The following is a 15,334-nucleotide window of genomic DNA, read 5'->3' as shown; positions in this document are numbered from 1 at the left end:
ATAAAACCAAGTATCTGTTAATTAATCTTAATTTAAAAAAAAAAGAACCGAAAATATAATTCAGAATATAATTTCCTTTCTTGTCTTGTGTTAAAACATCCAGTGAAAGGAAAGACTGGAGATGTATTTTGAGATGATTTTGCCATGTGATCCAATTGCACTTTGCTAAAACACAGGTCTTTCAATTAGATAGTGTGGTTCTTGCCATTGCAAAGGGGGCAATGAGGTTGGTGAGTCACTACAACTGTGGTGCCAGCTCATTCTCTATGATGAACTCAGACTGTCCTCCCCAGACGGGAGCTCTTGGCAAGCTTCCTTAAAGACCCGGAGGCTGGCAAAGCATGAAGAACTATCAAACAGGAAATGAGGTCCTCCTCAGGTTTTGAAAAGAGACGATAGAAGTCTTAAAGTGAGGCAAGCCAGACCAGAATCTCCTAAACTACAAACCTTATCTTGAGTGAAACATTATTTCTAAGTTGGATCTGAAAAGGAAAAGAAGTTGAAGCATAAGACACTGGTTCATTTGTATGTAAGAAAAGAGTGCCAAGTCTCTTAGTTTGGTTCCCTCAAGTCAAAGTTAGGATCTCTCCCAGGAAAAGACCAAAAATCATTTGTCAGCTTTCTGCATAAATTTCTACTAAAAGGACAATGAAATAGATATTTAGAAGATCCATAGACCTGGGTCTTCTCTTATGTTGAAAATTCACCAGTTTGTTATAGAACTACAGAATTGAGGGATTGGGAGGGATTTAAGAGATTATCTGGTCCTATCTCTTTCCTTTACGTATGCAAAATATGAAGCCAGGAACATAAACTTCCTTCCTTACACATTGTTAGTTACATGCCTCAACTGGAACTTAAAGCTTGCTCAGCACTTCTAGTCTAGTAAGTTCTCCACTACAACCTGTGGCCTCCTCACTGGCAGAAAGGATATTAAAAGCCCATACCAGTAGACCTATTCAGAGCCTTGAAGACAGAGTTATTCTGGAGCTATGGTATAAAATGATTGTAAAACTCATTCAAGTTACACTTCCAGGAAACAACTTTAGGTACCACACAAGCAGAAGTTCCACAAAATCAGGTAGTGAAACAATATGATAATATGTGCTGTAGGAAGCTTCAAAATTCTCAGAAACTTTGGTAACAAGGGTATGTTGTTAATATTATTTCTCCGGCTAATTGTTTTTATTGATTTGTTATGGCTAACAGGCACTGATTGATTTTCTTTTAATTGGTACAGAGTCGCACTCTGCCAGGTTTATAATTAAATACTGAGAAGCAGGGCTTTTGGTGTTAGTCTAAGCTTCCAGTGGTATGAAAGTCTATCCAAATAACCATGAGCTATGTAAGACTTGATCGCTGCCAGTCCAGAAAGGGCTTAATCTGGTCTTTCTTTAATATTTCTCTAATTTAGTTCAGTTTTAACTTGTTTTTATTAGGATCAGTGGATTCTAAAAATGAAGTAAAAAGAGGCCTGTAGAAAAATGGGGAATTCATTGCTGATACCCCAAACTGCCACTTGTCAACTGCATTCAACTATAAAATTTACTTTCTATATCATGTATTTTCATTGCAATCCCCAAACTCCCCTTCTAACTTGTTATGGCATTTGGGAGAAGATCATGATTTAATTCTGAGAATCTGGCTCAGGGCCCCAGAGGGAAAAAGAGTAAGGGGTAGAGAAAAAGTAAGAGGTATGCTGAGGGGTTTTTATAGGGAAGGAGGCTGGTAAATTAGGAAGACAGTTATGTATGATTAAGAGGTGAAGGCAATAGGAGTCAGGTAGTCCTTAACTCCCATCTAGAATTTCAAAGAAATGTTATATCCTTTCCATAGGTTCCAATGAGTGTTAGTTAAGGAAAGCATTTTGGGTACTAATTACATGTTAATGTTTTGGAGCAGGGAGTGAAAAAAGACTCTGAGGTTGGGTCAGAAGAATGTTTGCTTGGCTACTCGAGGCTCCTGGTGAAGTTCGGCTACCTACACCACATTATGTGTGCGCATCTATCATTTTGTTTCTCAAAACACTTTAGTCTTCTCCCCTTTTCCCAGAAGCAGACTTCACCCAAAGGAGAAAGAGCTGTTAAGGGAAACTCCTTAGCAGAAGGGAACTTTCAGATATACAAACATTTTTTTTTTTTTGAATCAAGGATGAGAGGCTGGTGAAGAAATTAAGTGAGGAATTGTGAGATTAAAGAGTGAGAACTTCTCACTTGGTTCTGAGCTCCACCCCCAGGACCAACCAGGCTGTGCTCCAGCGACAGTGTGGATGACGGAAAAGCTGGCTGCCTTCCCCATCTTCTTGACCTGCCTTAAGACTTTGCCAGACCTCTTCCCTCAGTCCAGGTGGGCACAGCCCTCTGTTTTAGACACTGTCCACTGCACTGCTCCAGAAGGGCACAGCCTAGGGCAACTTGGCCAGTGGCTGCCTTCTGCTGAGACACGACCGCTTGAAAAGGGGCCCACTCTTTTGGCATCCTTCATAGGCTCCTTAGGAAATTGTTCAAGACAGAAATTTTGAAATTGAATTTTAATGATTGAGAAAAGAGGGGCAAGGCACAGCAGCTGCTCCATCGCAGCTGCCCCAGCTGCTCCATCCTCAGGAAAGGCCGCCTCTTGGCCACCGCACCCACCAGTCCCAGAAGAAGGGAAGAAGAGGGACACAAAGGTGAAGGGTTCAAGTTTAGAGTGAGGGCCTTGGCTCTGGGTGTTTGAGAGACATCCGCACCCACAAACGCAAAGGAAAAGGCAAGCAAAACAAACAAAAAAACCATAACTTAGTCCCAGGTTGCCGAAATGACTTGTGGGCCCAAGAACACACATTTGGGGGTGGGGGGGTTGGGAGATGGAGTTGAGGGACCCTTTTATGAAGGACCTCGGGAGAAGGGGAGAGTTCTGTAGGACATGAAACCAGTTTTCTCCCCTGGATACCCATGGCTTGTGTGCTGGAGTCACTGCAGTCGGATTAACGTTCCTTCTCCTTCTTCTGCCTGCTGCCTGGGCCACGTGGAAATGAGAAGCAGAACACAGGACAGTGCTCGCCCACCACCAGTTTCCTCATCCGAAAACTCAAGTGCCTGAGAGTGAAACGCCACCAAAAGTTATTGCTAGCGACAAATTCGGGCTGACAAATTGTCGATAATCGCGCCTTCAACGTTCAGGACGGCTTGCAGGCAATAAAGAAGCAAGACGCACGAACGGGTGGGCAAGGCGCGGGCCGCAGTCGGGTCCGCGGTTCCCAGGTTGCGCCCCGCCCCCGCCCGGCACCACACCGCCCCCGAACCAGGGACCGCGCGCAGTGCAGGCCCGCTGGGCTCCCACCCGCCTGCTCCAGCCCTGGCTCTCTTTCTTCCCGTGACTCATACAGACTGCAGGAGGAGCTTCTCTCTTCCCTCTCCTCCAATTAACCCGCTGGGTGCGCGTGTCTACGGTCTCAAGCGCCCTTGATTTAAAGTCAACGTTACCCGAGTTTTCTTTTGTTTGAAATCCTGGGCCCGCAAGACTTTGGCGTGTGTCGGACGTCTAGTTACTTCTGCAAGCCTGTCTGTATCCTGCGACAGAGAAAATCATTAGGAATTAAGGCTCAAGAGAAATAATGATGATATTTTCACCTGTGGATGCATTGGAAGAATGTGTGCATATTACATCATTTTAGAATTTAAGATAAATCTGAAAAAGATCTTTCAGAGTGTTTGCATGTCAGTGCCTCTATCAACAACTCCCCCCGTCCCCGCCCCCCCCCCCACCACCGGATTCACAGAGTGCCCTTTGATTTGTTTTTTACGTTTTGGATTCACTATGTGTTTTAAATTTAGGAGCAACTTGAAACACATACACTGATCTAAATATGAATTCTCTATGTAAGATATGATTTCTTGCGTGGTTTGTTTACAAACCAGTCACCTGATCATATGGCTTCAGATTCAATTATCAGTCACAGACCTCCTCGGAGGTTGATTTAGCTATAAAAGTTTGAGTTCACAGTTAAATTCACTCTTCCACTTTCTCCAACTTGAATTTTGATTTCTGCATTTAAATACAACACAGCATTTGAATTAAGGGTCTCCTTGTTACACTGGAAGCTTTTTTCATTTCCCTGAACTCTATAAATGAACTGCATTGTCACATAATCAATAGGAAAAACTCAGCTGTCACAGATCCTAAGCAGCCCCTCGCCACAGAAATAACACGATCTGGCATTTCTGAGTTTGAAAAATGTGCTGTTTGGATGACACGAGACCAGAACTACCCAGACGGCTTAAATGTCAGTGGTCTCTGTGATCGGCTAAGGATGGACCTGCTGAGATACTTCAGATAGGCTTCTCTCCTTGTTGGAGACCAGGTGCTCCTTTTTTCTTCTATAATCAAGTAGTATAAGAGTATTGGGATCTGGGATTCAAAGCTATTTCTAACCTCATCTAAGTCTGTCTGTTCTCATAGAGCTTACGACAATTTCAAATGAGGCATTTCCCTCCCTGAACCAATGAGCAATTCAGATTTGGATTTTGGAGTTGAAATCTGAAACTAAATGTTCAACAACTTCAACACCCATCCTTTGAAGTCCTACATCATTACCATCAATGTGATCAGGATTTCTGCAGTATATAAATCCTTCAGCTCCAAAGTAACTGAATGGCATCTGATCATAAGTAGCAGGAACCCATAATCTCCAGCAAGCTCCTTCTCTGCCTCAATGTCCCTGTCTCTAGTTGCATTTTGGCCTTCTCTCTACAGTCTGCCACGTACATGCTGCCATATCGTGTGAGAGCATGAAGAAGATGTCATCCTTCCTTATCTGTATTTTCTCCCCTTTCATCTTCGATGTAGTACTTTTAACTCACTGACTTCTTTGACCACTGGCATTAAAAAAAAAAAAAGTAGTACTGGGTGGACCTACTGTGGAATCTACCCCACCTGATAGATTATGTGATTAAAAGGTTAATTTATCTCACAAGAACCTTGCCAAGAAGCCTCATGACCTTGGCATACTGTGAATCCTTTACGCACCAAAAGTGAAAGGTAATCTCATTCATAGATTTGCTCTGCCAGTGAACTGACGTATTAAATAGTACAGTTACCCTTAGCCTACTTGGACCCACCTATACAAAGAAAAGTGCTACAGGGGATCAGACAGTAGCAAGCTAGGTGAGACAAATTCTGTTTATAATTTCAAAGCATGAAGGCGTAAAACTTGTCCTTTCTAAAACTAAAGCTATTGGAGCCTGCATTTCCCACATCTACCACGGCTAAGATCTTTGGGATGAACTAAGAAATGCCACCTCTAATTAGTTCATTTGTCATCAGAGAACCACTGCATCCAGCCAGGTATTTTACTCCTATTCAACTCTAGAAGAAAATGGGACAACGTGGGCTATTATAAAAAGCTCAGCATTCAGTGCCAACATTTCAAATTGGCCTCATTTTACAAGTTCTCAGAAACCCCCAAGTCATTCAGACTTTGTCTTGGCAACCTTGCACTAGCCCCAAACGGGACTGTTAACACAGTAGAGTTTATCCATTATCATAGTTCACAGGCTTCTCCATAGCTGCAAGTTGACATTTGGAACCTGTGTCATGCAGAAGGGGTGAAAACCCATCCAGGAACCAAGTCACTTATTTCCAAAGTAACTGTCCTGGGTGGGTGGGGCCAGGGTTGGAGCAGGGGACGGGGAGGGGAAGAACTAGGCACACAATGACCAGGCTGGGATTGACTGAGCTCTGATGTCCATTAAGGACATCCAGATAACTGATGAAAAGAGTTCTTTTCTTGGATACTTTTTCAGTGTGTGAATTTACCTTGTTTACAATGATCAGAAATGACTGATCCTATCCCAGCCCTATACACTGGAGAGTATTATTATTATTACTTAGAAATGTGGTGCACTAAACCATCTTGTCCTCGATTCTTAAGACATAAACCACATGAAGTCGATACCACAAACTTGAGGATTTGCCTGAATTCTTAATCACACAGTGCAGAGATTTGATACTCTGGGTACAAGACACGTACTAGACAACCCCAGTGTATACATGGCTCTAAACTGTTAAGTTGTTCATTTCTCTCTATGCTTTCATACACCCCCCCCCCCCAACTCCATTCCCCCTCAACACACACAGAAAATATTTCTTTCCCTTACTGTCTGCAATCTAAACTTAAGAGCACACAAACCATGAGCTGGAAGAACTGTTTGTTCGCAGTGCTATTTATGTAATACTTCTCTTTTTTCTACCCAGGCATCCACCCCAAGGGACTGAGCAATGCATGGTGCTACTCAACTAGGTCTGAGAGAAAAGCGGGGTATAGCAAGAGCATCTTCACCACTGCAGTGTTCTAGCTGCACCTGTTTTTTCACCCAGTTCCCCAAACTCACTCTCAGCTTAATTTTATGAACATACTATCTGGGTCTCCATTTATCTGTTAAAATGGTCCAGGGTGTTTGCCAGGAGTATTGTGCCACCATTGCTGGCACATTTGTCTCTTCTGTCTAATGTCTGTCATTACACAAAGCGTTCTAAAAAGCTAATTTCCAACTCTGAAAATATACTCTTACTACAGAAGTCATTACATTAGCATAACAAGCCCAAAGTTCCAAGGTGGTAATTTGGTTATAGATCTCAAATCCTTCCTGTTCAATCATATTGATGTTGAGGTATGATGTGGCCCTGCTGCCACTAGGATCTGAGTCAGTGAATCCCCTGCTGGAGGGAAGTTCTTCTGGCATGAACTGTTTGTCCTTGGGAATTCAAAGTGAGGTAAATGTTTCAAGTTTCACCTGCCGAAATTGGGACATTTCTTAAAGATGCCGCCATCTCTTTTTTTCTTTCTCTTTCTGTACACTTCTTTCCTTGACCACCAAGAAAATATGTCTTAAATGATATTCTTCCACAGGTGTCTCATTGGACATGGACAGATATCAGTACTCATCTCACAGGCAACACGAGCACTTTTTGGTCCTTTTTTTGGGGGGTGGGGTTTGGGAAATCCAACCTCAGTCTGCCCTGCCAACTGTGGCAGTGCAGATTAGCTGAGACTCTGCTGAGGCCCGGATGGTGACGGTGGTAGCAAGGGTCAGTAAGGTTGAGATGTATTCAGATGTTAATTTACACCTGAAAAGACTGAATGCAGTTACCCACACGGGGGGGTGACTGGAGTTTCTCAGGAACACTGGCCTTGAGTGATTCCTTGGGAAACATGAAAGTTGAAATGGAGGGGGAAAGTCGTCTGAAAGTTATGGGAGCAGGAAGAAGGGCGGGGAGTAGGGACAGCCTTGATGAATCAAAGGAAATTTATTTAGCCACCAGTTATAAATCTATGTTCAACTTTTCCTTTTTAGCATAGTTTTAAGGTACAACGGACAGGTGGTAACTTCCTCTTTACTAAATATTTGGAGATTGTCTATCAAATCCAGAAATACTGAGTGGAAGTAAGGATGAGGGATTAGCCTCATTTTATCTGCCATCGGGATGGGTGTCCTTGTTTTGCTCTATGTTTAACAACTGCTACCTACCTTGCTTAGTGGAATTCCAAAGTACCTCATGAGTAACTAAGAAAGAAAAACCTTCTACATTCCAATACTGCCTTTAACCTCAAACATGGTAAAGGGTTCATTCAGACCCCAGGACCACACTGAGGCATTAATTAGGCTGATGAAATCCATCGAAATGTATGAATTCAGCATAATCAAGTTTCTACCGCAGACTATCGTTAAGGAATACGTGAGCAGCTGGGAGAATAGAAAGTACTGTTAGAGTTAAGTCATGCATGTAATTGAGTATATTTAACATAACCATTTTAATGATCAGTGATTAAAAGTGCATCTTACTTAAATGGTATATCCTCTGCAGTTTGTTCATATCAACTTGATAATATTCTCAAAAGGAAAAAATAGGGATACACATTTCTAAATAAGATCTTTTTTGAGTTTGGGGAGAAAAAGCAGGAAAGTGAACTGGGGAAAAAAAAGCGGCTTTTGCATGCAAACAGCCACACTGGTGTGATATAAATTAATCACTGTTTTAGGTACCTTCTGTGCTCAGATCAAAGTATTAGGAATATATTACAGGTGATTTTTTTCATCCCTCAAGAAGAATGTATTTTATTAAAGACGCTTTCTCTGTCAGATAAGATTTTTTTTAAGAGACAGGGACAGGGGTCTGCTCAAATCCTGATGATTCTAAGAGCTTCTCCTAGGAACCTGGGAAGTTCACCTTTCCAATTCCACTTCCAGCCTGTGGGGTTGGCTGACCTTAGTGGAACTCACCTCTGTGAAGATAGCATGGGGAAGGAGAGAGAGTACATCACAAGGAGAGAGATGCGCCTGGATGTGGCTGTCTAGGGCCACAAACAGTAAAAGCCCTCAAAGGGAAATGAGCTGTTCAAATCAGCTAGCGGCCTGAGCCTAGACTCCACACACGCAGAGGCAGACTGCTCTGCTCTATTCACTCAGACCTGGCCAGATACATGACGTCATTGTGGAGCCACTCACAAGCCAGCCCAACTCTTTTTGTTGTAGTTTCTCAGCTTTTGTGCTCAAAACACGCAAATCACTGATTACCTAGGAAAGGAGGGGCAGATCTAGATCTATAGCTAGAGGTATGTACATCCCACAACATGTACACATCTATGCAGGCACTATAAAAGTAAGGGTTTAAGAGAAGGGATGCAGTTGGCCTAGCTCTCAAAAGTTGCCTCACGGGGCTTTTTTTTCTCCCTTCACCCCTGTCTCCACACCCATAAAGATATGTCTATTCTCCCACTCAAAACAGGGTTAGAAGAGTGGTACGTCTTGGATGTCCGGCAGTTGCACCACGACTTTTTACAAACCTAAATCGGGAGAAAGGAAGGCACAGGCATGTAAAACGATGTCGGGTCATATGATCTGCCTGCTGCAAACAAAACAAAAATATTTTAAGGAGAAATTTATTTGAAGCCTTCCTTTCACCCAGTAGCGTGTCTTCCTTGGCTTGGAGGGACAGCTTTTGAGAAATCAGGTCTCTCAAGGGGCTCTCCTGCACCCAATGTATAGTCTATAAATATAGTGGAAGAGTCATGCCAGGGGTAGTCAGTGCAAGAGAATCTGGAGTCTTGAAAGCATCTTTTTCTTCTGGCTATGGTGGCACTTAAATGATAATGCGAGCAATGGAGCTAGGAGATTTATATCTTTTGGAAAGTAGGGCAAGCCAGATGGTAATAGCGTCATTAACACACAAACTTGGGATGTGCAAGTGAAGCTTGAAATTGGGAAAGAGATCAGGAGAACAAAGGGGGCTGCTGTTGAAAGGCTACCCCTCTTCTGCCGGCCAAAGCTAAGAGCCTCGTGGTACTGGGGTCTGCTCCTGCCCAGAGCTGGATAATAAACGACAGCTTTCCCCCTCCCCTGTTGTGACTTAGAAAGCACCGAGGAAACTTTTGCAATAGGCAAATGTGGCACTTATTTATGTGTAACCCTTTGTAGTCTGAAGTGGCAGGAATGGGCCTTTAATTCAACTGCACTCCCACCCTCCACCCCCTACCCTAGTTGGATAAGCTCTTGCAATTGTTGACATGTATTTTATGAAATCAAAGTGCCGCTTGTTGCACATTTCAGACAAAAGTTCATTTTCCTCCTCTTATGTAAACACTCTAAGTAAATATTAAAGGTTGAATAGCACTACCTTTTTCATTTTGGTGATGGGGGTTGGTGCGAAGGTGTTGGCGAGGGTTAAACTAGAGAGTTTTACTTTGGAAAGTCTTAATGTTTAAGTTAAACTCTCACTTGCCCAAACAGATACAATTCAGAGAGAATACAGAAGGAGAGTTAAGACAAGATTAACAATGGCATTAATAATAATAATGCAGGTTTATAATAAACATCCATACAAACATCTATAAACAGGCAGGGCAGTTTGGAACTAAAGAAGACAAAATTAATGACTTCGTTTTCATATATATATATGTATATGTACGTCTGTATACGTAAGACAGCAAAGGTAACGGTCATTAAGTACTGAATAGCTTGAGTGATGCTTGTTAGCGACTCAAAGTTGACAATGTCTAAACCAAAATCGAAAGTTTTTCTTTTTTTATTCTTAAAAAAAAAAAATACTGGCGCTCTTTAAAAGCCCGAAGGACTTACCCTCAAGGCATTATTCAGAGTAAAACTGAGACTGGCCGTTCGTCACAGGCAATTGTAAAAGGTTTCAAAGGGCCGATCAAACGATCGCCAGAGTAATCTACATTCAAGTCCGGATGGTGGTGTTACGGCACACACCTGCGGGGTGTTTGCTGTCCGTGCCCCTTGCCGAGCTACAAATCATCATTAAAGCGAGCTGCTTAAGCTTCTTCCCAGCTTCTAGACAAGAGTTACTTGGGACAGTTCACTTTGATATTGCTACAGCTCGCAATTGACAACCACGCTATTTTGGAGCTCAAGCCGGAGCCCACACCCTAGTTCGCGCGCGGCAAAGTAAGGAGGGTGGTGTGATGGGGGTCAGGGGGGAGTGAGTCCATTGTTAAAGTCTGTTTCTCCAATTTTCTGAGCACACTCACCACGAAAATGTATAGGAAACCAGGTTAGAAGCACCTGAAACCCGCCTTGAGTTTTCTACTGAGTGTCTTCCAAAACTTCACTGTCTTTGCCACGACTTTTAACCCACTCAGAGTACAGACAAACTTCACAACCTCAGTTTCTCTCCTTCCCTCTCTTATATACCCACACTCGGGCCAGCACACTCCCTCGAGTGCAAGATAGCATTACTTTTCTCGATCAGGATCGGGGATCTACTTTGAAACTTTCACTTTTGATTCATTCGTTTGGGATTATATCCCCCGCTTCTATGCGACCCTGCCCTTACTGCCCTCACCTTGAGAGAGAGAAAAAAAATCTGGAGTTGGGTAAAAAGGAAGGGACGTGGGGTCGGACAGTTGGAGCACGGGAAAAGGCAGGAAGGTCAGTTTCTGTCTGCTACCTGCCTAGGTGTCTGCGAGCCCTCGGCAATCCGTGTGCGCCCCATTTGGGGTGGGGGGAACAATCGGCGGCCGGTGAGGCCAAGATCAAGCAACACTCGGAGCAAATGTATCAATAGACCAATTTTCTGCTCCCACCGCGAGCTTTTTCATTTCAGTCCAGAGTGGAGGCGTCTGCGCTGCGCAAGACTCAACAACACGGTAGCGTCGGGAAAAAGAGGGCGCTAGATGCCGGAGGCGCAAATATGGAAATTAACTCATTAGGAAGGGGTGTGGTTACTGCGAAGCCCCCTCCTCTATCCCTTCCTTTCTCCCTTGCTGCCACCGTCCCAGCTTGCTAAATATGAGATTACAAACAAACAAATAAAGCAGAAGCTGATTACGCAGCCCCAGATCAAACACGCTCCAGATAATTCGCTTCACTCAGCGCTGCGGCCGGACCTGCGGCGCAGCGCGGGCCCCTAACCCCTGCCCGTGGCTTCCGCGCCCGCTCCACGCCAGCCAGGCTTCCGCGGCGCTGAAAGCCAGGGCCCGCGGCGGCGTTTCGAAGGCACAGCACGTGGCCCTGGCGCCCGGTTTGGTATAAGTTTTAAAAGAACAGACAAATGCTTCCACCAATATGGTAACCCTCCGAGGGCTTCTGCTGATTCCAGAGGTCCTAGCCTAAGGCTGCTTGGAGGGGAGGATGGTGGTGTTCTCTTTGGGGAAAAAAAAAAAAAAAAAAAGACCCCAAACTAGAAGGTAGCGTCCCAGAATGCTTGGCCGGGGGGATTTTCCTGTGGCTTGGCACCCCGAGCGGGGAGGGGGGAGTGGGCGTTGAGAAAGGCTGGGGCCAGGCTTGGGTCGATTTGAGCGTTAAAGACCCGGGTTGAGATATTATTAACCAGAGACCAGGTACCCAAGAGTGAGGGCGAGGGGGTTGGAAAACCTAGGCTGCCTAATTCTGTGTCGAAATAAAATGTTTGGATGGGGGGGGGGGGTCGGGGAGGGGGGGATAAGAAAGAAACAAAGCGCAAAACCTCTCACATACCCCTCCCCAGCCGCCCTGCCCTCCCGTCCTTAAAGCGGGCCTCTGTGGAGGGCTGCTTTTATGGTTTTTCTTCCTGCGTGGCCCGCCTCCCCGGCCCTGCTCCTTGCCCGGCGCTCCCCCAGCTGCGGGCCCCTTGGAGGAAGGCCGCCCAGTCCCCTCGTCTCCCGCTGCCTGCAGGCCACCGAGCCTCAAAGCGCGCATTGTCCAGCGGGGGCGGGGAGGCCAGCGGGCCCCTAGAGAAGAATAACACTGCGCCCAAGTCCTGTTAGGGAAAGTTTCCTAATGCACTCCTTGTGGTAAAATACACTTTTAACAGGGCGGGGGATGGGAGTGGGGGGATGGGGGGATAACTTGAAAATACATGGCCTTCTCTCAATTTCCCAACTCTTCTCCTTGTCACTTTTTCGGTTCTCAGAAAGGGGGAGAGTGGACCGGAAAGAAATTGGAAGGGGGCCAAAAATGTGAACATGACTCTAGAACCGTCGATGTGATGGTTTTAAAATGCGGGTGGGAAGAGAAGGGGGGGTATCTCCACCCAGGTCTGGGCCGAGGACAGCTGCACAGTCGGTGCGCGGGGGATGAGGGGAGAGGGGCCCCGAGGGCGCGTGTGCAGGCGAAGCATTTCGCACCTCCTGTTTATCTTAGAAGCGAGGCGGGCGGGCGCGGGGCTGGGGCCTGGGGGGGGGGGGCGAATTGTTCTGCCTCCCGACAGGCAGTAGAAGTTGAATAAAATGGAGAGGCGGGCACACACAAAAACAAAATCTGCTGTAGACTCGGAGTCTCTCTCCTAGTTCCGAATTCCAAATGGTGAGGGTTCCCCATTTGCAAAGAACTCCGAAGTCTTAAGACCCCAGAGACAGCCGTCCTCCTGCTACGGCAAGAGCCGCGACGGAGAGCCATTAGAATTGAAGCTTTGGGGGCAAATGTGACTAATCTTTCTTTCGGGCAGCGGGGACCCATTCCTCCCAAGCGTTGCCATCTGCATTTGAGGGGTCTCTGGGTTTCGTCCGCTCTTGCAAGCAATTAGCAAAATAATGGCTCGTGCCCCTGGCAAAACTCTGCCTGAAAAAGTATATTCCAAGACACTGCGTTGGTGAATCCGTTTTTTGAAATCAAATCAAAACAAAATAAGACTTTTAAAGAGCCCCAGGCCGGTGCTCTCAGTGTCCAACAACCAAAGTGACCGAAGGGGCGCATTAGTGGCTGTGGCTCTTCAGGAGTTGCGCTAATTTGGTATGTGGACTCAATGTCCTGATGCTAAATCGGCAATATAAAGGGCTGAAGAGCAAGCCCGATAAAAGCTCTAATTGCTACTGGAAGATTTAGGTGGTTGCTAGGATCTGAGGACCACCACCACAAAAAAAACCTCCAATAGAGTGTTTGGGCTGTATGCATTGGGGGTTGGGGGTAGAGTTTCTACGGCGAATAGTGCCCACATCTGCTGGAACTTCCATATCTAAGCTGTTCATTTACGGGAGCCAACTTATGAAATCTCCACAATTAGATCTTCATTGTTCTTCCTCCACAACACTGTCTAGAAAGAAAAGGTCTTCTCGGTCGGGGCCAATCCAACGAAGCGTTTGACGTTATTAAATAATAAAGCGATTGTGATTTACATTGTTGTTCAGGAAAAAAGGCCAATTATCCACTGTTATGTTACCATAAAGATCATATTAACTCGAATTAGTAATCAAACAATATGCGAGCGTTTAAAAAAGTACAGCCGAACTGGGTGACAGCTACCGCGACGTCTTCACTTTCACCAGCGAACCCACCCGCGCCGGCAGCCGGAGCAAGAGAGGCAGTCGCCGCAGACCAGAAAGGAGGGAGAGAGCAGCAAAGTGGTGATTAACGGTCTCCAGTGTTAATTATTCTCAATTAATCCCAAACAGTGCAAACCTTCCCTGGTTCTCTGGAAGTTCCCTGGTTTGGGATGCTCTGAGAATTCCGCCTTTCTGGGAGGGGTTTGTAAGAAATGCGGAAGAGGCAATCTCAGTGAGCGAAGGGTAGGGGTGTAGGTGTGCGTATGGATGTTGAGTGCGGTGTGTGCGCGGGAGGTTTGCTGCCTTTCCCAGAGCCTGGAGCGCACCCCGAGGCGGGGGCCTGGGGAGGGCATGGCCCGCAGCATCCTTACACGCCTAGTGAATCTTGCGTCTTCTCTACTCAAATCACTCTCTCTCTCTCGCCCTCTGTTATTAGGTTTATAACTCTTTGCCCACTTAAATTTGTGCAGCCAACCAAGGAAATCTAAATAGGTTTGAGTCGCCCCTTGGGTGCAGAATGGAGGCTCTAATAAGAAAGATTAATTGTGGGTGTGTACCTGCCGGAAGACGCGGCAGCTATCAAACAGTGGAGGGCAGCGTGTCGAGGGGAGGGAGACGCCTCTCGTCCGAGGCCCAGACTTTAGTAGGCGCCGTAGGCATACTCATCGCAGCCTACGGGCAACTGGTTGTAGTCACAAGCAAAGGGCGCCACAGAGATGGTAAGACCCGTCTCTTCCTGTGTTATGTGAGGTTTTAAAGAACTTGGCCCCTATTCACCCTGCACACCAAATCCTCCGGCCCTGCGCTCTGCCCCGCCGGACTCCCGACTCCTTGCCTCCACGCCCGAGGCGGGAGTTGGGTAGAGCTGTGGCTTCTGCCCTGGGAGGTCTGCCTATTCCCTCCCCCCACCCACTGTACAACAATGTTCAGGCGAATGATAAAGGTTTTGCTCCGAGGGCTCGAAAGTTGATATTTTTGTTGCCGCGGTGGAAAATGTATATGGTTACATGGTTTTTAATAAGCGAACAGGGAGCAATTTTCCTCGGCGCGATGCTTCAGCAAGTCCGAGGACAGAGGGAAATCAGCCAGTGGCAGGGCCGTGGGGATCTCTCCCCGCGCGGCGGCGGCGGTGGGGGAACCTTCCTTGCCCGTAAGGTCCTTTCCTCCTTCTTTCCTCCCACTTTCTACTAAATGCTCGGATCCCAGATTAAGAAGTGTCAGAAGGGGGTGGGGCGGAGAAGAGTAGGAACCAGGTGGGGAATGGGGGCAGGAAGGGATTGACAAGAATAGTTTCTCTAGTAGCGTTCCCTCCCTCAATAATTCCATTTAAAACTTGAGGCCCCGAGGCCCGAGTTTAAACAGATGTACAGTAAAATCTCCCCAAGGTCCGGCCCTTCAGTGGTGGGGCAGCCAAAGAGTGGTCGCATCTTTGCCGAGAGTTTTCGAACAGTTGCTGCCTTTCCTACCCCCGCCCCTTCTCTATCTCCCAGTAAAACCAATTCAAAAGGGGACAGACTCCACTCCACAAGATTAATGTTCGTTCATTTGCAGGATTAATCCTCTCACGAAGCACAATAAAATACTAGGGTTCTTTTA

The sequence above is a fragment of the Stenella coeruleoalba genome (assembly GCF_951394435.1).
Source record: "Stenella coeruleoalba genome assembly, chromosome: 5".
In the NCBI taxonomy this organism is placed as follows: Eukaryota; Metazoa; Chordata; class Mammalia; order Artiodactyla; family Delphinidae; genus Stenella; species Stenella coeruleoalba.
The sequence above is the reverse complement of the archived record's forward strand: the minus strand, read 5'-3'. Positions refer to the sequence as shown.